This window comes from Pelodiscus sinensis, chromosome 4 (genome assembly GCF_049634645.1).
Source record: "Pelodiscus sinensis isolate JC-2024 chromosome 4, ASM4963464v1, whole genome shotgun sequence".
Classification (NCBI taxonomy): domain Eukaryota; kingdom Metazoa; phylum Chordata; order Testudines; family Trionychidae; genus Pelodiscus; species Pelodiscus sinensis.
Genome location: NC_134714.1, coordinates 131,693,995 through 131,717,030, shown reverse-complemented (window position 1 = coordinate 131,717,030; position 23,036 = coordinate 131,693,995). Strand labels below are relative to the sequence as shown.

Here is a 23,036-nt window from a genome sequence, read left to right as displayed (position 1 = left end):
ATCAATATACAAATGGGAGGGATTTCTGGTTTATGATCCAATGAACTCTTTATGACAGATGGATAGTTGCAGTGTACTTCCATTCATGGCAGAACCCAGCACTCGAGTTCCCCAGGCTCCCACCGACACCACATGAAATTCAAATGGGTGCTGGGAAGGGAAAAGAAAACTTCAAGAAGCATCTGAACTTACTGCCAGACACTTGCACATTGCTGCAAAGATGGGCTGCGTACGAAAATCTGAGTTGAGGTAACCACAGGGGAACCGAACAAATGTATTTTTTGCCTCGTGGTCAGATAATCAATATGTTCTTTTATTTGCTTTGTCAAGATTTTTCCACCTGTGCAGGGCACAGCTAAGGATCCAGAAACCTGAGGAGCTGGGGAACTCTCATGCACCAGGGTGAGGAGGAAGTGAGTGGAAATAAAAGAGACACTAGTTAAAGCTAGCTTGTACCTGCACACTACTTTGTCCTGCAGCCCATGTGCCCTTTGGACATTTCTGAGACTGGGACCTTTATAACACAAGCAGCCAAATGTAGCCTGTGCAGTTTCCCTCCAGTTCATCGCAGTCCTTGCGCACAAGATGTGCAGAAGGACCAAGGAGAACAGAGGGACAGAGGACATTCAGAACCAGTGACCCAGGGCTAACAAAACTGCTTTGGGGGAAATGGACAGAGTTCAAGTACTTTGCATTGTTGTCTGTTTCATTTCTTCACATGGAACTGTGTAGACAAGCCATACAAGAGCTCTTGTACGCAGAAAATGTGACCTTAAATTCCTGCCTCCCATCTGACACAGCACACAAGGAAAGGATTTCCTATTAGTTATGCCTTTATCTCTGTGTAAATCTACACTGAAAGTCCTGTGTCCCTTCTCATCTTTTAACACCTGGCAATTAATACCTCACGCTGCTCTGAGAGTAAAGTTCAAAAGCTTTGGGGAATATTTAGAGCTTAATTCCTGTAAATCATTCAGACTGCAATTTCACTCCTCCCCCCGCCCCCCATTGTAAAGTGAAGGTTAGAATTTCCTTTGGGGTACGTCTCTCCTCCAGCCCGATACTGAGAGGACTTTGTCCACAGACCATGGGATCAAACCTCTCACATTAAACAACGCATGAAAAACATGTAAGAAAATCATTTCAGTGACTAAACAGCAGAAACATGGGAGATTTTCTCCCCTAGGATATGTCTAGACTGCATCCCTCTGTTGGCACAAACACACGTCATAGGTCGCATGCGGCCCATGGGCCACGTGTTGAATAGCCTTATGTTAGGACATCACTCAGCATTTGCTTCTTGTGTCTGTGCTGCTCCATCTCTAGATTGGACAGGTCTCTCCCAACTATTCTTATAAACTAGCAAAGTGCCCAGGAAACCACCTACATTCTGTGTTGTGAGGGGGTTGTAGGGAGGCCACTCTTGCTGCATCGCACTAGTGTGAGCCTGTCCCAGCCGGGGGAAGGGAAATGGCAATATGTGGAGTCATGCAGCTGATCTGTGCTCTCTCAGTCTCAGCCATGGCTGCCCTCCCTGCTCCCCCCATTTCAATTCCTGCGAAAACACTGGTCCCTGATCAGGGGAACTGCTGCCCTGTTGCCCTTAGTCCAAGGGGGGACCCCTGAGCATCCCAAGGGAGGCCAGAGCATTCCGGTGCCAGCCCCACAACCGCGGACGGGGGAGGGGGAAGAGCCCTGCACTGGAACCATAAGAGGCAGAGCCCATGTGCGAGATCTGAGGATTGGTTGGGGAGAGGTGGGAGGCCTGAAGGAGCAAGGTTAGGGCTGGTGTTGTTCAGTGCATCTACTACTGACTTGGGATGATGGAGGAAGAAATGAGAGGGGACCATGTGCTGATGCCTTTGAATGCTTTGCTTGGGGCGATCGTGAGGGACTCCAGAAAGGGCCTGAGAAGTTCTTGGGCAACACAACGGCAGGTGACATTCATTGTAAACTGCAATGTGCTGCATAGGGGAAAGGATGATGGAGCAATGGGTGACATGGGGAGATCGGCTACGTAGCTGCACTGACAAGGTTCGGCACCGGAGTGGCTTATCGCAATGAAGAGGAGAGATTCCCCCTGCGGGAACCTAGAAGGATCCATTGACCCATCCAGTCGTGCGCTCCGTCCCCCTGGAAAGAAAGGGCTCAGGGAGGGAGCGTTACAGGCTGGGGGCACTGCAGAGAATTTGTGCAGCAGATGCCATTAGGGGGGATTTCTGCCCCTGCGTATTTCAGTGTGTGGGCGAGTTTCCACTGTAACTGCGGCAAATTCCTATCTTGGGTTCAGGTTTTGCTGCTTCACTTAGGGTTGCTGCAGAAACTCCAGTCCTGCCCCTGCCTCTCCCTCCCCAGGGATACAGATTTGTGTCCTATTGGGTCTGCACGCCCCACCCCCACCCCCAGTGACAGCCCGTATGGCTCAGGGATCCATGAAATCTCATTGCGCCAGGCCCAGACCTGCTCTGAAACTAATTGGGACAGGACATCCCTCTGGAGTAGCTTTCTGGGAACAGCCCATCCCAAATCACTGACTTTGTTCTACCAGCTGCTCCATTAAACTGGGAGGAGAGTGCCCTGGCTCTGGGTGTTACAGTAGATTTGCAGGGATCTGGTTCACAGAGGGTACGTATTTCCCCCATCATTTCACACTGGTTCCTCCAAAGTCCTAGATCAGCAGGTGCAGGGCACTGCCGTGGAGAGGGGATTCGACCGCAGCAGGTAGGGATAACACTGTTTTATTGTGTGTGGCCAAAGGAAGGTTAGAAACTCTGGCATAGCTGCTGGTGGCCCCAACAAACTTCCCATTTAACTTTCCCCTCTCAGCAGACCAGGGGAAGTTGCTTATTGGGGAGGATGGGTGGTGAGCAGCTTTATTAGACAGGAGGGGTGCACTGGATGGCAGAGGCAACAGGATGCCCTATCCAGTTCCCAAAAGGTATTCCAGTGCCCTTGTACTGATCCAGCATAAGTCTTTCAGGAACTGACCTACCCTAAACCTATTTAGTTTCCTCTGGAACCCAAAATGAGTGTCCACACAAAGGAGTTGAATTGACAATAAAATCAGTTCCAAAACAGATTTAACTGGTACAATTTGCTGATGTAGACGAGCCCTTTGGGTCATTTTTCATGTGTTCAATGAGCTTGTTGGCATTTTTTAAAAAGCATTTGAATTGGCAACAGTCATGTGGGTCTGCAAAAGGGAAATCCAGGTCTGTCAGCCATTTGAGGACAAGTGGGTATTGCAGAGATTGGAGACTCACCACAGCATGGGCAGAGTGAAGGCAAGACTATCCTCTTTAAAATGTGCTGATGAACAAAGTAGGAAAAGTTTCATTTAGTTCTAACCTGTGATTGTCTGTACAGCACCTCGCGCAATGGGTCCCAGCCGGGCTGTGGCCATAAGGGTGTGTCTAGACTACATCTCTCTATCGACAGGGAGATGTAGATTAGGTACGTCGAAATTGCTAATGAAGCGGGGATTTAAACATCCCATGCTTCATTAGCATAAACACGGCTGTCTCTTTTTTTTAAGAACGGAGCTATTTAAAAAAAAGCAGCAGTCTAGAGGGGGATCTTTCGAAAAAGAAAGCCTTTTTCGAAAGATCCTTATGAAGGATAAGGGATCTTTCAAAACGATCCCCCTCTAGACTGCCACTTTTTTTCGAAAAAGCTCTGTTCCAAAAAAACCCAGTGCCATGTTTATGATAATGAAGCACAGGATATCTGAAATTGCTAATGAAGAGGGGATTTAATGTGACTAATCTACATCTCTCTGTCAGTAGAGAGATGTAGTCTAGACACACCCTTAGTCTCTATTGCAATACACTTGTTAAAAAATATCAACCAGCAAATGAAACCCATTAGTCATGAGTTTAGTCATTCTTATGGGTTGTAGAATAGCGCCAGGCCTCTTGGAAGGAGCCGACTCCCATGTTACATATCCCTGTATCAATCCAAGGCCAGATTCAGGCCCAAGTACTCTCTGTATTTTAAATGCTTAAACTGAATCTTTCCTGCCAGACCAGAATCATCTGAAGACAATTAAACTGCTGAATTCGGGTCATGCCGGTCAGTTTCTCTTAATTGTGCTATTAAGAGATTTGTATTCTTGCTTTGTGATCATGCGTAAGCAAAACATCTTTCTCATTTCAACAAAATAAAAATCTCAAATGGCTTCCTTGTTGGTGGCTTATTTCTGTTGGCATGTTTCCTTGGACCTTTTTATTTTATTTAACCCTGGGAGGTAGAATGGTGGGTGAGGTCATGATAACACTTTAGATAATTGCATCTCCTAAACTCCGAACCCATGATCCCAGGATGACAAAGCATTGGTGGGCAACCTGTGGCCCTTGGATCACACCTGGCCCATAGGTTCTGTGTGTGGCCCACAAGACACTTTGTTTACCGTTGCCCATGCAACAGTTGCCAGATTCTGCTGTTTTTTTCTGATATGGTTCTGTAGGTTTTTTCCCTACTGGTGTTACTAAAGTATCATGCATGTAAAACCAGCGCACGTGAGGTAAGCAAGTGCTGATTGCATAAAACACTGACTGAGAGAGCCATGTGCTCCCTTTGCATCCAATCAGAGCACAGCTATGGTTCATTTGGCACAACCCACATTTTCTAGGGATATAAGCACAGTTAGCAAAACTACCTGTCCTGGAAGACTATCTTGGTTATGACAATCTTGCAGTCCACCGAGATGAAATGGGGCCCCTTACACCACCCACTCACTAGCCTAGGCTGCCTGTTGCTGTGATACAGGGACATGTAACATGGGAGTCGGCTCCTTCCAAGAGGCCTGGCGTTATTCTACAACCCATAAGAATGACTAAACTCATGACTAATGGGTTTCATTTGCTGGTTGATATTTTTAACAAGTGTATTGCAATAGAGACTAAGGGTGTGTCTAGACTACATCTCTCTACGGATGGAGATGTAGATTAGGCACATTGAAATTGCTAATGAAGTGGGGATTTAAATATCCCGCGCTTCATTAGCAAAAACATGGCACCGGTTTTTTTTTTTTTGGAACAGAGCTTTTTTGAAAAAGAAGTGGCAGTCTAGAGGGGGATCTTTCGAAAAATGAAGCCTTTTTTGAAAGATCCCTTATTCCTCATAAGGATCTTTCGAAAAAGGCTTTCTTTTTCGAAAGATCCCCCTCTAGACAGCTGCTTTTTTTTTAAATAGCTCTGTTCTAAAAAAAAGCGGCAGCCATGTTTATGCTAATGAAGCATGGGATATTTAAATCCCCGCTTCATTAGCAATTTTGAAGTACCTAATCTACATCTCTCTGTCGACAGAGAGATGTAGTGTAGACACACCCTTAAGACCATATCCTGGCTGGGACCCATTGCACAAGGTGCTGTACAGACAATCACAAGTTAGAACTAAACGAAACTTTCCCTACTTTGTTCATCAGCACATTTTAAAGAGGATAGTCTTGCCTTCACTCTGCCCATGCCTCAGTAAGTCTCCAAACTCTGCAATACCCACTTGTCCTCAAATGGCTGACACACCTGGATTTCCCTTTTGCAGACCTATATGACTGGTGCCAATTCAAATGCTTTTTAAAAAATGCCAACAAGCTCATTGAACACATGAAAAATGACCCATTTTGACAATTCAGAAAGACTTGGTGACCCAAGGCAATTCAAAAATGGGGGAAGGTGAAGGGCAGAGCCACCTGGGGAAACACTTGGCCACCCTTATGAAATGTAATGGTGACCCATATTTGCTTTGAGACTCATAGGTTGGGAAACTCTGGCCTAGAGTGATTACGCAGGAAATGTGACAGCAGCAGAAACTCAGTGCTGCTGTAAGGCCCGTTGTGTAGACATAGCCTTGGTTTAACAAAGAAATTGTCTCAGAGGGGTAGCCGTGTTAGTCTGTGTCGGGGGGCTCGCCCCTGTCTTGGGGTTGCCACCCCCATCCGGGGCCTAACTCGGCCCGTCTGTGCCTAGCCCTCAAAGTACACTGCCCCTCTCGTAGGGGAAATACGGCCCACCGGCCTAGTCCCAAAGTACAATGCCCCTGTGCTAAGGGAAATACGGCCTCCCGGCCTAGTCCTCAGTTTGCAGGCCCGGAGGCCTAGTTCACAGTTTGCAGGCCCGGAGGCCTAGGCCACAGTTTGCAGGCCCGGAGGCCTAGGCCACAGTTTGCAGGCCCGGAGGCCTAGGCCACAGTTTGCAGTTTGTATCCCTGCTCCCACGTGTCAGGGTCTCCGGCAGCAGGGGTAGGGGGGTCCGAGCCCTCCCTCTCCACCGGACCCCGACCCAGGGCCCTAGTAGTTTCGGGTGGTTCCCACCACCGGCTCGGCGGGGGCTCCTCCCTGCAACGCCCCGAGCCCTCAGGGGCCTCTCTAGCTCCCTGCCCTGGGCCGCTTCCTACCCCTTGCTCGCAGCCTGCCGCGGTCCCACCTGTCGGCGCCGGTCGATGGGCTGTAGTGGTCCTCCCCCTGGCAGCTGCAGAGTTGGCGGGGTCCGTTCCAGCACTCGGGTCGCGGGTGGTCGGTCGGCGGCTCCGGCGTTGGGGCCGAGCCCGGCAGAGGCCCGGCAGCAGCACGCTCAGCTCCCCTGGCGACTCCCTCTCTGGCCAGTGGTCGCTAGCTCCTGCTCGGGTCGCAGTCTGCCCTTTCTGAGCAGGCCAGCAGCCTTTTATACCTTGGCTCCCTTTGGAGCATGCCCAGTAGGGCTGTGTGGGTGGGGCCCTCTCCGCCCCAGGCCCCAGGTGGTTTCCCTGGGCTTGAGTGCGGGGCGGGGCCGCCCCGTCACACACCCCCCCCCTTAAGTGGGTACCTATCCTCTCGCCCGTTCCCGTCTCTTCTTCCCCCCCTCTGGAAAGGAAATCAGCATTCGTGTGCGCCTTCCCTGGGCGATGGGTTATACTGAAATTGTACGGCTGTAAAGATAGATACCACCGCATTAAACGGGGGTTCGTCTCTTTCATGCTATTTAACCATTTCAGGGGGGCATGGTCTGTCACCACCTGAAACGTGTTGCCCAATAAATAATATCTTAGGGCGTCTACAGCCCACTTTATTGCCAGTGCCTCCTTTTCTATGGTAGCGTAGTTCTGTTCTCGTGGGAAGAGCTTGCGGCTCAAATATACTATCGGGTGCTCCCCTCCCTCTGCCTGTTGGGACAGCACTGCCCCCAAGCCTCTTTCTGATGCATCCGTTTGCAGTAGGAAGGGCTTTGAAAAATCTGGGTGGAACAGGACCGGGGCTTTAGTAAGCTGGTCCTTCAGTGTCCTGAAAGCCACCTCACAGTCCGCTGACCATTGTACCTTGTTCGGCTGGGTACTTTTCGTGAGGTCAGATAGAGGGGCTGCAATGTCCGCAAAACCGGGGATAAACCGGCGGTAGTACCCCGCAAGCCCCAAGAACTGGCGTACCTGCTTTTTGGTTGCGGGTGTCTTGCACTCCTGCACGGCTTTCACTTTGTCCACCAGCGGTCGTACTGTCCCTTGCCCGACCGTGTACCCCAAGTAGGTTACTTCCCGGCGTCCCAGCTGGCATTTTCGCGGGTTGGCTGTGAGGCCGGCCTCCTTCAGGGACTTCAATACGGCTTCTAAATGCTGCAGATGGGCCGTCCACGTTGGGCTATAGATCACCACGTCATCTATATATGCGGCTGCGTAGGCGTGATGGGGCTGTAACAATCGGTCCATTAATCGTTGGAACGTGGCCACTGCCCCATGCAGTCCGAATGGCATGGTCACGAATTGAAACAGGCCCCATGGTGTAGGGAAGGCCGTCTTCTCCTTAGAGGCTGGTGTCAGTGGGATCTGCCAATACCCTTTCGTCATGTCCAGGATGGAGAAGTATTCCGCTTGGCCGAGCCGTTCCAAGAGCTCCTCGGTTCGGGGCATCGGGTAGGCATCGAACCGCGAGATGGCATTCACTTTTCGAAAATCGATGCAAAATCGCGTCGTGCCGTCTGGCTTCGGGACTAGAACTATGGGACTCTTCCACTCACTATGAGATTCCTCCACCACTCCCATCTCTAGCATGGTCTGGAGTTCCCGCTGGACTGTTCCCCACATCTTCCTAGGGAGGGGCCTGTGTTGGTCTCGCACCTTATGGCCTGGCCGGGTAGCGATGTGGTGATGTGTGGTGCGGACGCGGCCGGGTCGAGTGGAGAAAAACGGCTCGAACCTCTGGGCCACTCGCTGTAATTCTCCCCGCTGTACTGGACTCAACTCGGGGCCCATCGTTACCTGAGCCTCCCCCTGGAGGTCCCCTACGGCTGGCCCGAGCTCTGGATCCGGGGGATATGGGGTGACCAGTAGTCCTTCGGCTGTCTTCCACTCCTTCAAGAGGTTGATGTGGTATAATCGTACCTCTCTCCTCCTCCCCGGCAGCCTCACTTCGTAGTCCACTGTCCCTATTCGCCGGACCACCTCGAACGGGCCTTGCCATCGGGCCAATAGCTTGGACTCTCGAGAGGGCAGCAGGACGAGGACGTGGTCCCCCGGTTCAAAGGAGCGGAGTTTGGCCCCTCGGTTGTAATAGCGGGCTTGGACCTCCTGCGCCTGTAGGAGGTTAGCCCTGGCAAATTCCCCTACCTTCCGCAGGCGTTCCCGCAGCTGTAAGATATAGGGTACTGTCCCTTGGACACGCGATTCTTGTTCTTCCCAACTTTCTCGTAAAAGGTCGAGTATTCCCCTCGGCTGTCGCCCATATAGGAGCTCGAATGGGGAGAAACCCGTTGGCGCCTGGGGGACCTCCCGAATGGCAAATAGCAAGGCTGGTAGGAGCTTGTCCCAGTGTCGAGGGTCCTCAGCCACGAACTTACGCAGCATCGTCTTTAGCGTTTGGTTAAAACGCTCCACCAGGCCGTCTGTCTGGGGATGGTAAACCGTCGTCCTCAGAGGGTGGATGTTCAGTAGCCGCGATAGTTCTGCCATCAGCCGGGACGACACATTGGTCCCCTGGTCGGTCAGGATCTCCTTCGGTATCCCTACTCGAGCAAACAGTTTAAAAAGTTCTTCGGCAAGAGTGCGGGCGGTGGTATTACGTAGGGGAACCGCTTCTGGGTAACGGGTGGCATAGTCCACCACCACCATGATGTATTGACAGCCTGAGCTGGCCTTTTCTAGGGGTCCCACCAGGTCCAACCCGATCCTTTCAAAGGGGACCCCTATCACGGGCAGGGCCATCAGGGGGGCTTTCGGCACCCCCTTTCTACTGGTGAGTTGGCACTCGGGGCAGGATTCACAGAAGGCCCTCACGGCGTGGTGTATGCCCGGCCAAAAAAACCTCATCCCTATCCGTTGCAGGGTCTTTTCTCGCCCGAGGTGGCCAGCCCAAGGCAGCCGGTGCGCCAGCCGGAGTACGGCGTTCCTAAACCTGTGGGGGACCAGGAGCTGCCAGATGTCTTCCCCCGTCTGGGGTTCCCGGACCACCCTATATAGCCGATCTGCCTTCACACAGATCCGAGGGCCTTGGGGCTTACGGGGATCTTGGCTGGTCCCCTCCCCTGGGTCCTGTACCTGCTCCCAAGCTCGACTCAGGGTCTGGTCTTCCCTTTGCTCTCTCATAAAGTCGCCCTCTACTTCTAGGGTTTCGACTTCCTCCTCCCAGGCGGGGTGGTCTCCCTGGTTCGGTGGCAAGCCCGCCGCTGTTCCTGGGTTCGGCCTCTCCTCCCCCCTTAGACTCTTGCCTTGGGCGGCTTCCTCCAGGTCGTGTGGGGAGGTGCCCCGCCCTGGCACTGACTGCTGGCCCCACTCCCGCAACACCCGGCCTAGGCCTCTCCAATCGCGGCCTAATATCACGGGGTAGGCGAGCGTCGGGACCAACCCCACGCTATAGACCCCCACCTCCTGGCCATCATCTAGCCGCACCCATGCTGTCGGGTACGCCCGTACGTCCCCGTGTACGCACAGCAACCGGATGGGGCCCCCGGCTGGCTCTGGCTCAGATATTAGGTCGGCCCTAACTAGGGTCTGGCTGCACCCTGAGTCCACCAGTGCCACCGTGGGGTTCCCTTCTACTCTAAGTCTCACCACCATTTTAGCAGGGTCCGTTGGCCCCCTACCAGGCTCGGCAATCGGCGCTTGCCCAAAGGGGCAGACCCCGGGGGGCACCGCCCTTCCCTGGGCCCCCAACTGGCTCGCGACCTCCCGCTCCCATCGGTCCTGTCGCTCTTGTAGGCCTGCCAACTGCCTCCGTAGTTCGGTCAGGTCCCCTTCATACCGCTGCCGCCCGGTCAGCAACCCCGGTTTCTGTCCCCGGGGTTCTCGCGGCCCGCATCTACCAATCCCCTTTGCCAGCCCCTCTGTCCAGGGGCGGGGTCGCGCGCCCACATTCTCCACCACGTGTCGGGGGGCTCGCCCCTGTCTTGGGGTTGCCACCCCCATCCAGGGCCTAACTCGGCCCGTCTGTGCCTAGCCCTCAAAGTACACTGCCCCTCTCGTAGGGGAAATGCAGGCCCGGCGGCCTAGGCCACAGTTTGCAGGCCCGGCGGCCTAGGCCACAGTTTGCAGGCCCGGCGGCCTAGGCCACAGTTTGCAGGCCCGGCGGCCTAGGCCACAGTTTGCAGGCCCGGCGGCCTAGGCCACAGTTTGCAGGCCCGGCGGCCTAGGCCACAGTTTGCAGGCCCGGCGGCCTAGGCCACAGTTTGCAGGCCCGGCGGCCTAGGCCACAGTTTGCAGGCCCGGCGGCCTAGGCCACAGTTTGCAGGCCCGGCGGCCTAGGCCACAGTTTGCAGGCCCGGCGGCCTAGGCCACAGTTTGCAGGCCCGGCGGCCTAGGCCACAGTTTGCAGGCCCGGCGGCCTAGGCCACAGTTTGCAGGCCCGGCGGCCTAGGCCACAGTTTGCAGGCCCGGCGGCCTAGGCCACAGTTTGCAGGCCCGGAGGCCTAGGCCACAGTTTGCAGGCCCGGAGGCCTAGTTCACAGTTTGCAGGCCCGGAGGCCTAGGCCACAGTTTGCAGGCCCGGCGGCCTAGGCCACAGTTTGCAGGCCCGGCGGCCTAGGCCACAGTTTGCAGGCCCGGCGGCCTAGTTCACAGTTTGCAGGCCCGGCGGCCTAGTTCACAGTTTGCAGGCCCGGAGGCCTAGTCCACAGTTTGCAGGCCCGGCGGCCTAGTCCTCAGTTTGCAGGCCCGGAGGCCTAGGCCACAGTTTGCAGTTTGTATCCCTGCTCCCACGTGTCAGGGTCTCCGGCAGCAGGGGTAGGGGGGTCCGGGCCCTCCCTCTCCACCGGACCCCGACCCAGGGCCCTAGTAGTTTCGGGTGGTTCCCACCACCGGCTCGGCGGGGGCTCCTCCCTGCAACGCCCCGAGCCCTCAGGGGCCTCTCTAGCTCCCTGCCCTGGGCCGCTTCCTACCCCTTGCTCGCAGCCTGCCGCGGTCCCACCTGTCGGCGCCGGTCGATGGGCTGTAGTGGTCCTCCCCCTGGCAGTTGCAGAGTTGGCGGGGTCCGTTCCAGCACTCGGGTCGCGGGTGGTCGGTCGGCGGCTCCGGCGTTGGGGCCGAGCCCGGCAGAGGCCCGGCAGCAGCACGCTCAGCTCCCCTGGCGACTCCCTCTCTGGCCAGTGGTCGCTAGCTCCTGCTCGGGTCGCAGTCTGCCCTTTCTGAGCAGGCCAGCAGCCTTTTATACCTTGGCTCCCTTTGGAGCATGCCCAGTAGGGCTGTGTGGGTGGGGCCCTCTCCGGGTGGTTTCCCTGGGCTTGAGTGCGGGGCGGGGCCGCCCCGTCACACCCCCCCCCCCCTTAAGTGGGTACCTATCCTCTCGCCCGTTCCCGTCTCTTCTTCCCCCCCTCTGGAAAGGAAATCAGCATTCGTGTGCGCCTTCCCTGGGCGATGGGTTATACTGAAATTGTACGGCTGTAAAGATAGATACCACCGCATTAAACGGGGGTTCGTCTCTTTCATGCTATTTAACAATTTCAGGGGGGCATGGTCTGTCACCACCTGAAACGTGTTGCCCAATAAATAATATCTTAGGGCGTCTACAGCCCACTTTATTGCCAGTGCCTCCTTTTCTATGGTAGCGTAGTTCTGTTCTCGTGGGAAGAGCTTGCGGCTCAAATATACTATCGGGTGCTCCCCTCCCTCTGCCTGTTGGGACAGCACTGCCCCCAAGCCTCTTTCTGATGCATCCGTTTGCAGTAGGAAGGGCTTTGAAAAATCTGGGTGGAACAGGACCGGGGCTTTAGTAAGCTGGTCCTTCAGTGTCCTGAAAGCCACCTCACAGTCCGCTGACCATTGTACCTTGTTCGGCTGGGTACTTTTCGTGAGGTCAGATAGAGGGGCTGCAATGTCCGCAAAACCGGGGATAAACCGGCGGTAGTACCCCGCAAGCCCCAAGAACTGGCGTACCTGCTTTTTGGTTGCGGGTGTCTTGCACTCCTGCACGGCTTTCACTTTGTCCACCAGCGGTCGTACTGTCCCTTGCCCGACCGTGTACCCCAAGTAGGTTACTTCCCGGCGTCCCAGCTGGCATTTTCGCGGGTTGGCTGTGAGGCCGGCCTCCTTCAGGGACTTCAATACGGCTTCTAAATGCTGCAGATGGGCCGTCCACGTTGGGCTATAGATCACCACGTCATCTATATATGCGGCTGCGTAGGCGTGATGGGGCTGTAACAATCGGTCCATTAATCGTTGGAACGTGGCCACTGCCCCATGCAGTCCGAATGGCATGGTCACGAATTGAAACAGGCCCCATGGTGTAGGGAAGGCCGTCTTCTCCTTAGAGGCTGGTGTCAGTGGGATCTGCCAATACCCTTTCGTCATGTCCAGGATGGAGAAGTATTCCGCTTGGCCGAGCCGTTCCAAGAGCTCCTCGGTTCGGGGCATCGGGTAGGCATCGAACCGCGAGATGGCATTCACTTTTCGAAAATCGATGCAAAATCGCGTCGTGCCGTCTGGCTTCGGGACTAGAACTATGGGACTCTTCCACTCACTATGAGATTCCTCCACCACTCCCATCTCTAGCATGGTCTGGAGTTCCCGCTGGACTGTTCCCCACATCTTCCTAGGGAGGGGCCTGTGTTGGTCTCGCACCTTATGGCCTGGCCGGGTAGCGATGTGGTGATGTGTGGTGCGGACGCGGCCGGGTCGAGTGGAGAAAAACGGCTCGAACCTCTGGGCCACTCGCTGTAATTCTCCCCGCTGTACTGGACTCAACTCGGGGCCCATCGTTACCTGAGCCTCCCCCTGGAGGTCCCCTACGGCTGGCCCGAGCTCTGGATCCGGGGGATATGGGGTGACCAGTAGTCCTTCGGCTGTCTTCCACTCCTTCAAGAGGTTGATGTGGTATAATCGTACCTCTCTCCTCCTCCCCGGCAGCCTCACTTCGTAGTCCACTGTCCCTATTCGCCGGACCACCTCGAACGGGCCTTGCCATCGGGCCAATAGCTTGGACTCTCGAGAGGGCAGCAGGACGAGGACGTGGTCCCCCGGTTCAAAGGAGCGGAGTTTGGCCCCTCGGTTGTAATAGCGGGCTTGGACCTCCTGCGCCTGTAGGAGGTTAGCCCTGGCAAATTCCCCTACCTTCCGCAGGCGTTCCCGCAGCTGTAAGATATAGGGTACTGTCCCTTGGACACGCGATTCTTGTTCTTCCCAACTTTCTCGTAAAAGGTCGAGTATTCCCCTCGGCTGTCGCCCATATAGGAGCTCGAATGGGGAGAAACCCGTTGGCGCCTGGGGGACCTCCCGAATGGCAAATAGCAAGGCTGGTAGGAGCTTGTCCCAGTGTCGAGGGTCCTCAGCCACGAACTTACGCAGCATCGTCTTTAGCGTTTGGTTAAAACGCTCCACCAGGCCGTCTGTCTGGGGATGGTAAACCGTCGTCCTCAGAGGGTGGATGTTCAGTAGCCGCGATAGTTCTGCCATCAGCCGGGACGACACATTGGTCCCCTGGTCGGTCAGGATCTCCTTCGGTATCCCTACTCGAGCAAACAGTTTAAAAAGTTCTTCGGCAAGAGTGCGGGCGGTGGTATTACGTAGGGGAACCGCTTCTGGGTAACGGGTGGCATAGTCCACCACCACCATGATGTATTGACAGCCTGAGCTGGCCTTTTCTAGGGGTCCCACCAGGTCCAACCCGATCCTTTCAAAGGGGACCCCTATCACGGGCAGGGCCATCAGGGGGGCTTTCGGCACCCCCTTTCTACTGGTGAGTTGGCACTCGGGGCAGGATTCACAGAAGGCCCTCACGGCGTGGTGTATGCCCGGCCAAAAAAACCTCATCCCTATCCGTTGCAGGGTCTTTTCTCGCCCGAGGTGGCCAGCCCAAGGCAGCCGGTGCGCCAGCCGGAGTACGGCGTTCCTAAACCTGTGGGGGACCAGGAGCTGCCAGATGTCTTCCCCCGTCTGGGGTTCCCGGACCACCCTATATAGCCGATCTGCCTTCACACAGATCCGAGGGCCTTGGGGCTTACGGGGATCTTGGCTGGTCCCCTCCCCTGGGTCCTGTACCTGCTCCCAAGCTCGACTCAGGGTCTGGTCTTCCCTTTGCTCTCTCATAAAGTCGCCCTCTACTTCTAGGGTTTCGACTTCCTCCTCCCAGGCGGGGTGGTCTCCCTGGTTCGGTGGCAAGCCCGCCGCTGTTCCTGGGTTCGGCCTCTCCTCCCCCCTTAGACTCTTGCCTTGGGCGGCTTCCTCCAGGTCGTGTGGGGAGGTGCCCCGCCCTGGCACTGACTGCTGGCCCCACTCCCGCAACACCCGGCCTAGGCCTCTCCAATCGCGGCCTAATATCACGGGGTAGGCGAGCGTCGGGACCAACCCCACGCTATAGACCCCCACCTCCTGGCCATCATCTAGCCGCACCCATGCTGTCGGGTACGCCCGTACGTCCCCGTGTACGCACAGCAACCGGATGGGGCCCCCGGCTGGCTCTGGCTCAGATATTAGGTCGGCCCTAACTAGGGTCTGGCTGCACCCTGAGTCCACCAGTGCCACCGTGGGGTTCCCTTCTACTCTAAGTCTCACCACCATTTTAGCAGGGTCCGTTGGCCCCCTACCAGGCTCGGCAATCGGCGCTTGCCCAAAGGGGCAGACCCCGGGGGGCACCGCCCTTCCCTGGGCCCCCAACTGGCTCGCGACCTCCCGCTCCCATCGGTCCTGTCGCTCTTGTAGGCCTGCCAACTGCCTCCGTAGTTCGGTCAGGTCCCCTTCATACCGCTGCCGCCCGGTCAGCAACCCCGGTTTCTGTCCCCGGGGTTCTCGCGGCCCGCATCTACCAATCCCCTTTGCCAGCCCCTCTGTCCAGGGGCGGGGTCGCGCGCCCACATTCTCCACCACGTGTCGGGGGGCTCGCCCCTGTCTTGGGGTTGCCACCCCCATCCAGGGCCTAACTCGGCCCGTCTGTGCCTAGCCCTCAAAGTACACTGCCCCTCTCGTAGGGGAAATGCAGGCCCGGAGGCCTAGGCCACAGTTTGCAGGCCCGGCGGCCTAGGCCACAGTTTGCAGGCCCGGCGGCCTAGGCCACAGTTTGCAGGCCCGGAGGCCTAGTTCACAGTTTGCAGGCCCGGCGGCCTAGGCCACAGTTTGCAGGCCCGGCGGCCTAGGCCACAGTTTGCAGGCCCGGCGGCCTAGGCCACAGTTTGCAGGCCCGGAGGCCTAGGCCACAGTTTGCAGGCCCGGCGGCCTAGGCCACAGTTTGCAGGCCCGGCGGCCTAGGCCACAGTTTGCAGGCCCGGCGGCCTAGGCCACAGTTTGCAGGCCCGGCGGCCTAGGCCACAGTTTGCAGGCCCGGCGGCCTAGGCCACAGTTTGCAGGCCCGGCGGCCTAGTCCACAGTTTGCAGGCCCGGAGGCCTAGTTCACAGTTTGCAGGCCCGGAGGCCTAGGCCACAGTTTGCAGGCCCGGCGGCCTAGGCCACAGTTTGCAGGCCCGGCGGCCTAGTTCACAGTTTGCAGGCCCGGCGGCCTAGTTCACAGTTTGCAGGCCCGGAGGCCTAGTCCACAGTTTGCAGGCCCGGCGGCCTAGTCCTCAGTTTGCAGGCCCGGAGGCCTAGGCCACAGTTTGCAGTTTGTATCCCTGCTCCCACGTGTCAGGGTCTCCGGCAGCAGGGGTAGGGGGGTCCGGGCCCTCCCTCTCCACCGGACCCCGACCCAGGGCCCTAGTAGTTTCGGGTGGTTCCCACCACCGGCTCGGCGGGGGCTCCTCCCTGCAACGCCCCGAGCCCTCAGGGGCCTCTCTAGCTCCCTGCCCTGGGCCGCTTCCTACCCCTTGCTCGCAGCCTGCCGCGGTCCCACCTGTCGGCGCCGGTCGATGGGCTGTAGTGGTCCTCCCCCTGGCAGTTGCAGAGTTGGCGGGGTCCGTTCCAGCACTCGGGTCGCGGGTGGTCGGTCGGCGGCTCCGGCGTTGGGGCCGAGCCCGGCAGAGGCCCGGCAGCAGCACGCTCAGCTCCCCTGGCGACTCCCTCTCTGGCCAGTGGTCGCTAGCTCCTGCTCGGGTCGCAGTCTGCCCTTTCTGAGCAGGCCAGCAGCCTTTTATACCTTGGCTCCCTTTGGAGCATGCCCAGTAGGGCTGTGTGGGTGGGGCCCTCTCCGGGTGGTTTCCCTGGGCTTGAGTGCGGGGCGGGGCCGCCCCGTCACACCCCCCCCCCCCTTAAGTGGGTACCTATCCTCTCGCCCGTTCCCGTCTCTTCTTCCCCCCCTCTGGAAAGGAAATCAGCATTCGTGTGCGCCTTCCCTGGGCGATGGGTTATACTGAAATTGTACGGCTGTAAAGATAGATACCACCGCATTAAACGGGGGTTCGTCTCTTTCATGCTATTTAACAATTTCAGGGGGGCATGGTCTGTCACCACCTGAAACGTGTTGCCCAATAAATAATATCTTAGGGCGTCTACAGCCCACTTTATTGCCAGTGCCTCCTTTTCTATGGTAGCGTAGTTCTGTTCTCGTGGGAAGAGCTTGCGGCTCAAATATACTATCGGGTGCTCCCCTCCCTCTGCCTGTTGGGACAGCACTGCCCCCAAGCCTCTTTCTGATGCATCCGTTTGCAGTAGGAAGGGCTTTGAAAAATCTGGGTGGAACAGGACCGGGGCTTTAGTAAGCTGGTCCTTCAGTGTCCTGAAAGCCACCTCACAGTCCGCTGACCATTGTACCTTGTTCGGCTGGGTACTTTTCGTGAGGTCAGATAGAGGGGCTGCAATGTCCGCAAAACCGGGGATAAACCGGCGGTAGTACCCCGCAAGCCCCAAGAACTGGCGTACCTGCTTTTTGGTTGCGGGTGTCTTGCACTCCTGCACGGCTTTCACTTTGTCCACCAGCGGTCGTACTGTCCCTTGCCCGACCGTGTACCCCAAGTAGGTTACTTCCCGGCGTCCCAGCTGGCATTTTCGCGGGTTGGCTGTGAGGCCGGCCTCCTTCAGGGACTTCAATACGGCTTCTAAATGCTGCAGATGGGCCGTCCACGTTGGGCTATAGATCACCACGTCATCTATATATGCGGCTGCGTAGGCGTGATGGGGCTGTAACAATCGGTCCATTAATCGTTGGAACGTGGCCACTGCCCCATGCAGTCCGAATGGCATGGTCACGAATTGAAACAGGCCCCATGGTGTAGGGAAGGCCGTCTTCTCCTTAGAGGCTGGTGTCAGTGGGATCTGCCAATACCCTTTCGTCATGTCCAGGATGGAGAAGTATTCCGCTTGGCCGAGCCGTTCCAAGAGCTCCTCGGTTCGGGGCATCGGGTAGGCATCGAACCGCGAGATGGCATTCACTTTTCGAAAATCGATGCAAAATCGCGTCGTGCCGTCTGGCTTCGGGACTAGAACTATGGGACTCTTCCACTCACTATGAGATTCCTCCACCACTCCCATCTCTAGCATGGTCTGGAGTTCCCGCTGGACTGTTCCCCACATCTTCCTAGGGAGGGGCCTGTGTTGGTCTCGCACCTTATGGCCTGGCCGGGTAGCGATGTGGTGATGTGTGGTGCGGACGCGGCCGGGTCGAGTGGAGAAAAACGGCTCGAACCTCTGGGCCACTCGCTGTAATTCTCCCCGCTGTACTGGACTCAACTCGGGGCCCATCGTTACCTGAGCCTCCCCCTGGAGGTCCCCTACGGCTGGCCCGAGCTCTGGATCCGGGGGATATGGGGTGACCAGTAGTCCTTCGGCTGTCTTCCACTCCTTCAAGAGGTTGATGTGGTATAATCGTACCTCTCTCCTCCTCCCCGGCAGCCTCACTTCGTAGTCCACTGTCCCTATTCGCCGGACCACCTCGAACGGGCCTTGCCATCGGGCCAATAGCTTGGACTCTCGAGAGGGCAGCAGGACGAGGACGTGGTCCCCCGGTTCAAAGGAGCGGAGTTTGGCCCCTCGGTTGTAATAGCGGGCTTGGACCTCCTGCGCCTGTAGGAGGTTAGCCCTGGCAAATTCCCCTACCTTCCGCAGGCGTTCCCGCAGCTGTAAGATATAGGGTACTGTCCCTTGGACACGCGATTCTTGTTCTTCCCAACTTTCTCGTAAAAGGTCGAGTATTCCCCTCGGCTGTCGCCCATATAGGAGCTCGAATGGGGAGAAACCCGTTGGCGCCTGGGGGACCTCCCGAATGGCAAATAGCAAGGCTGGTAGGAGCTTGTCCCAGTGTCGAGGGTCCTCAGCCACGAACTTACGCAGCATCGTCTTTAGCGTTTGGTTAAAACGCTCCACCAGGCCGTCTGTCTGGGGATGGTAAACCGTCGTCCTCAGAGGGTGGATGTTCAGTAGCCGCGATAGTTCTGCCATCAGCCGGGACGACACATTGGTCCCCTGGTCGGTCAGGATCTCCTTCGGTATCCCTACTCGAGCAAACAGTTTAAAAAGTTCTTCGGCAAGAGTGCGGGCGGTGGTATTACGTAGGGGAACCGCTTCTGGGTAACGGGTGGCATAGTCCACCACCACCATGATGTATTGACAGCCTGAGCTGGCCTTTTCTAGGGGTCCCACCAGGTCCAACCCGATCCTTTCAAAGGGGACCCCTATCACGGGCAGGGCCACCAGGGGGGCTTTCGGCACCCCCTTTCTACTGGTGAGTTGGCACTCGGGGCAGGATTCACAGAAGGCCCTCACGGCGTGGTGTATGCCCGGCCAAAAAAACCTCATCCCTATCCGTTGCAGGGTCTTTTCTCGCCCGAGGTGGCCAGCCCAAGGCAGCCGGTGCGCCAGCCGGAGTACGGCGTTCCTAAACCTGTGGGGGACCAGGAGCTGCCAGATGTCTTCCCCCGTCTGGGGTTCCCGGACCACCCTATATAGCCGATCTGCCTTCACACAGATCCGAGGGCCTTGGGGCTTACGGGGATCTTGGCTGGTCCCCTCCCCTGGGTCCTGTACCTGCTCCCAAGCTCGACTCAGGGTCTGGTCTTCCCTTTGCTCTCTCATAAAGTCGCCCTCTACTTCTAGGGTTTCGACTTCCTCCTCCCAGGCGGGGTGGTCTCCCTGGTTCGGTGGCAAGCCCGCCGCTGTTCCTGGGTTCGGCCTCTCCTCCCCCCTTAGACTCTTGCCTTGGGCGGCTTCCTCCAGGTCGTGTGGGGAGGTGCCCCGCCCTGGCACTGACTGCTGGCCCCACTCCCGCAACACCCGGCCTAGGCCTCTCCAATCGCGGCCTAATATCACGGGGTAGGCGAGCGTCGGGACCAACCCCACGCTATAGACCCCCACCTCCTGGCCATCATCTAGCCGCACCCATGCTGTCGGGTACGCCCGTACGTCCCCGTGTACGCACAGCAACCGGATGGGGCCCCCGGCTGGCTCTGGCTCAGATATTAGGTCGGCCCTAACTAGGGTCTGGCTGCACCCTGAGTCCACCAGTGCCACCGTGGGGTTCCCTTCTACTCTAAGTCTCACCACCATTTTAGCAGGGTCCGTTGGCCCCCTACCAGGCTCGGCAATCGGCGCTTGCCCAAAGGGGCAGACCCCGGGGGGCACCGCCCTTCCCTGGGCCCCCAACTGGCTCGCGACCTCCCGCTCCCATCGGTCCTGTCGCTCTTGTAGGCCTGCCAACTGCCTCCGTAGTTCGGTCAGGTCCCCTTCATACCGCTGCCGCCCGGTCAGCAACCCCGGTTTCTGTCCCCGGGGTTCTCGCGGCCCGCATCTACCAATCCCCTTTGCCAGCCCCTCTGTCCAGGGGCGGGGTCGCGCGCCCACATTCTCCACCACGTGTCGGGGGGCTCGCCCCTGTCTTGGGGTTGCCACCCCCATCCGGGGCCTAACTCGGCCCGTCTGTGCCTAGCCCTCAAAGTACACTGCCCCTCTCGTAGGGGAAATGCAGGCCCGGAGGCCTAGGCCACAGTTTGCAGGCCCGGAGGCCTAGGCCACAGTTTGCAGGCCCGGAGGCCTAGGCCACAGTTTGCAGGCCCGGCGGCCTAGGCCACAGTTTGCAGGCCCGGCGGCCTAGGCCACAGTTTGCAGGCCCGGCGGCCTAGTTCACAGTTTGCAGGCCCGGCGGCCTAGTTCACAGTTTGCAGGCCCGGAGGCCTAGTCCACAGTTTGCAGGCCCGGCGGCCTAGTCCTCAGTTTGCAGGCCCGGAGGCCTAGGCCACAGTTTGCAGTTTGTATCCCTGCTCCCACGTGTCAGGGTCTCCGGCAGCAGGGGTAGGGGGGTCCGAGCCCTCCCTCTCCACCGGACCCCGACCCAGGGCCCTAGTAGTTTCGGGTGGTTCCCACCACCGGCTCGGCGGGGGCTCCTCCCTGCAACGCCCCGAGCCCTCAGGGGCCTCTCTAGCTCCCTGCCCTGGGCCGCTTCCTACCCCTTGCTCGCAGCCTGCCGCGGTCCCACCTGTCGGCGCCGGTCGATGGGCTGTAGTGGTCCTCCCCCTGGCAGTTGCAGAGTTGGCGGGGTCCGTTCCAGCACTCGGGTCGCGGGTGGTCGGTCGGCGGCTCCGGCGTTGGGGCCGAGCCCGGCAGAGGCCCGGCAGCAGCACACTCAGCTCCCCTGGCGACTCCCTCTCTGGCCAGTGGTCGCTAGCTCCTGCTCGGGTCGCAGTCTGCCCTTTCTGAGCAGGCCAGCAGCCTTTTATACCTTGGCTCCCTTTGGAGCATGCCCAGTAGGGCTGTGTGGGTGGGGCCCTCTCCGGGTGGTTTCCCTGGGCTTGAGTGCGGGGCGGGGCCGCCCCGTCACACACCCCCCCCCCCTTAAGTGGGTACCTATCCTCTCGCCCGTTCCCGTCTCTTCTTCCCCCCCTCTGGAAAGGAAATCAGCATTCGTGTGCGCCTTCCCTGGGCGATGGGTTATACTGAAATTGTACGGCTGTAAAGATAGATACCACCGCATTAAACGGGGGTTCGTCTCTTTCATGCTATTTAACCATTTCAGGGGGGCATGGTCTGTCACCACCTGAAACGTGTTGCCCAATAAATAATATCTTAGGGCGTCTACAGCCCACAGTCTGGAGAAGTACGAATGAGCCCGGCTGCGGCTCCACCATGCGCTCAGGAGCAGGGACAGGGCTTCTCCTCCTCCCCAAGGCATCAGACACAGCCAGGGCTCCCAGCACCGATCGCTCCCTGCCTCCCAGCTACTCCCTCCGCCCCCGCCCCCGCCAGGCTTCCATCCGGCGCCCAGCCAGAAATCTAGGCAATACCGGACATTACGTGTGTTCGGTATTTTCTGAATTTTTTTACCGGACAGAGGACCCAAAAACCAGAATGTCCAGCAGAATACCAGACACCTGGCAATGCTAGGTTTACTTACGCCAGAAGGAGAGTTTTCTCCCCTCAGCATAGAGCAGCGGTTCCCAACCTTTTCCAGCTAGGGACCCATTTTGACAATTCAGGAAGACTTGGTGACCCAAGGCAATTCAAAAATGGGGGAAGGTGAAGGGCAGAGCCACCTGGGGAAACACTTGGCAACCCTTATGAAATGTAATGGCGACCCATATTTGGTTTGCGACCCATAGGTTGGGAAACTCTGGCATAGAGTGATTACGCAGGAAACGTGACAGCAGCAGAAACGCAGTGGTACCGCAGTGCTGCTGTAAGGCCCGTCGTGTAGACATAGCCTTGGTTTAACAAAGAAATTGTCTCAGAGGGGTAGCCGTGTTAGTCTGTCACTTTAAAAACATTTTTTAAGGTGGGTTTTGCCCACAAAAGCTCATGATACTACATATATTTTTGTTAGTCCTTGAGGTGCCACAGGAATACTCGTTTTTAAAAGAATTAAGGGGTGACTTGATTATAGCTTGTGAGTTTCTTTCTAGAGCAGTGGTCCCCAACCTTTTGAGGTTATCGGGCGCCAGGGGGCATGGCCATTTGCCCCCCCTTGCCGCTCGCGCCCCCAGCTGCGCGCCGGGAGTGGCCCCCCCAGCTGTGCGCCCGGGGGGCGGGGCCCCCCCATAGCCGCGCGCCCGGGGGCAGGGCCCTCTCCAAGGGCCGCGTGCCCGGGGCCGGTGCTCCCCCCGCCCCCCTGCCGAGTGCCGCGCGCCCGGCGCTCCCCCCCGCCCCCCTGCCGAGTGCCGCGCGCCCGGCGCTCCCCCCCGCCCCTTTGCCAAGTGCCGCGCGCCCGGCGCTCCCCCCCGCCCCCTTGCCGAGTGCCGCGCGCCCGGCGCTCCCCCCCGCCCCCCTGCCGAGTGCCGCGCGCCCGGCGCTCCCCCCCCGCCCCCCTGCCGAGTGCCACGCGCCCGGCGCTCCCCCCCACCCCCTTGCCGAGTGCCGCGTGCCCAGGGCCGGCACTCCCCCCCCGCCGAGTGCCACGCGCCCGGCGCTCCCCCCCTCCCGCCGAGTGCCGCGCGCCCAGCGCTCCCCCCCGCCCCCCCGCCGAGTGCCGCACGCCCGGGGCCAGCACTCCCCCCCTCCCACCAAGTGCCGCACGCCCAGCGCTCTCCCCCTCCCCTCCGCCGAGTGCCGCGTGCCCGGGGCCGGCACTCCCCCCCCCCCGCCGAGTGCCGCGCGCCCGGCGCTCCCCCCCTCCCGCCGAGTGCCGCGCGCCCAGTGCTCTCCCCCGCCCCCCCGCCGAGTGCCGCGCGCCCGGGGCCAGCACTCCCCCCCCCCCCGCCAAGTGCCGCACGCCCAGCGCTCTCCCCCTCCCCCCCACCGAGTGCCACGCGCCCGGGGTCGGCACTCCCCCCCTCCCGCCGAGTGCCGTGTGCCCGGCGCTCCCC

General features: G+C 58.4%; 1 protein-coding gene across 1 annotated transcript in view; it reads right to left on the bottom strand.

Annotated features, from left to right (window-relative positions):
- The window catches only part of LOC112544609 (interferon-induced very large GTPase 1-like), a 33,817-nt gene extending 27,264 nt beyond the window's left edge, over nucleotides 1–6,553 (bottom strand). The window contains exon 1 of the mRNA XM_075928623.1: nucleotides 6,423–6,553. The gene's annotated coding sequence lies outside the window, so the exon portion shown is untranslated. The remainder of the gene's footprint in view (nucleotides 1–6,422) is intronic.
- Nucleotides 6,554–23,036: the final 16,483 nt, after the last annotated feature.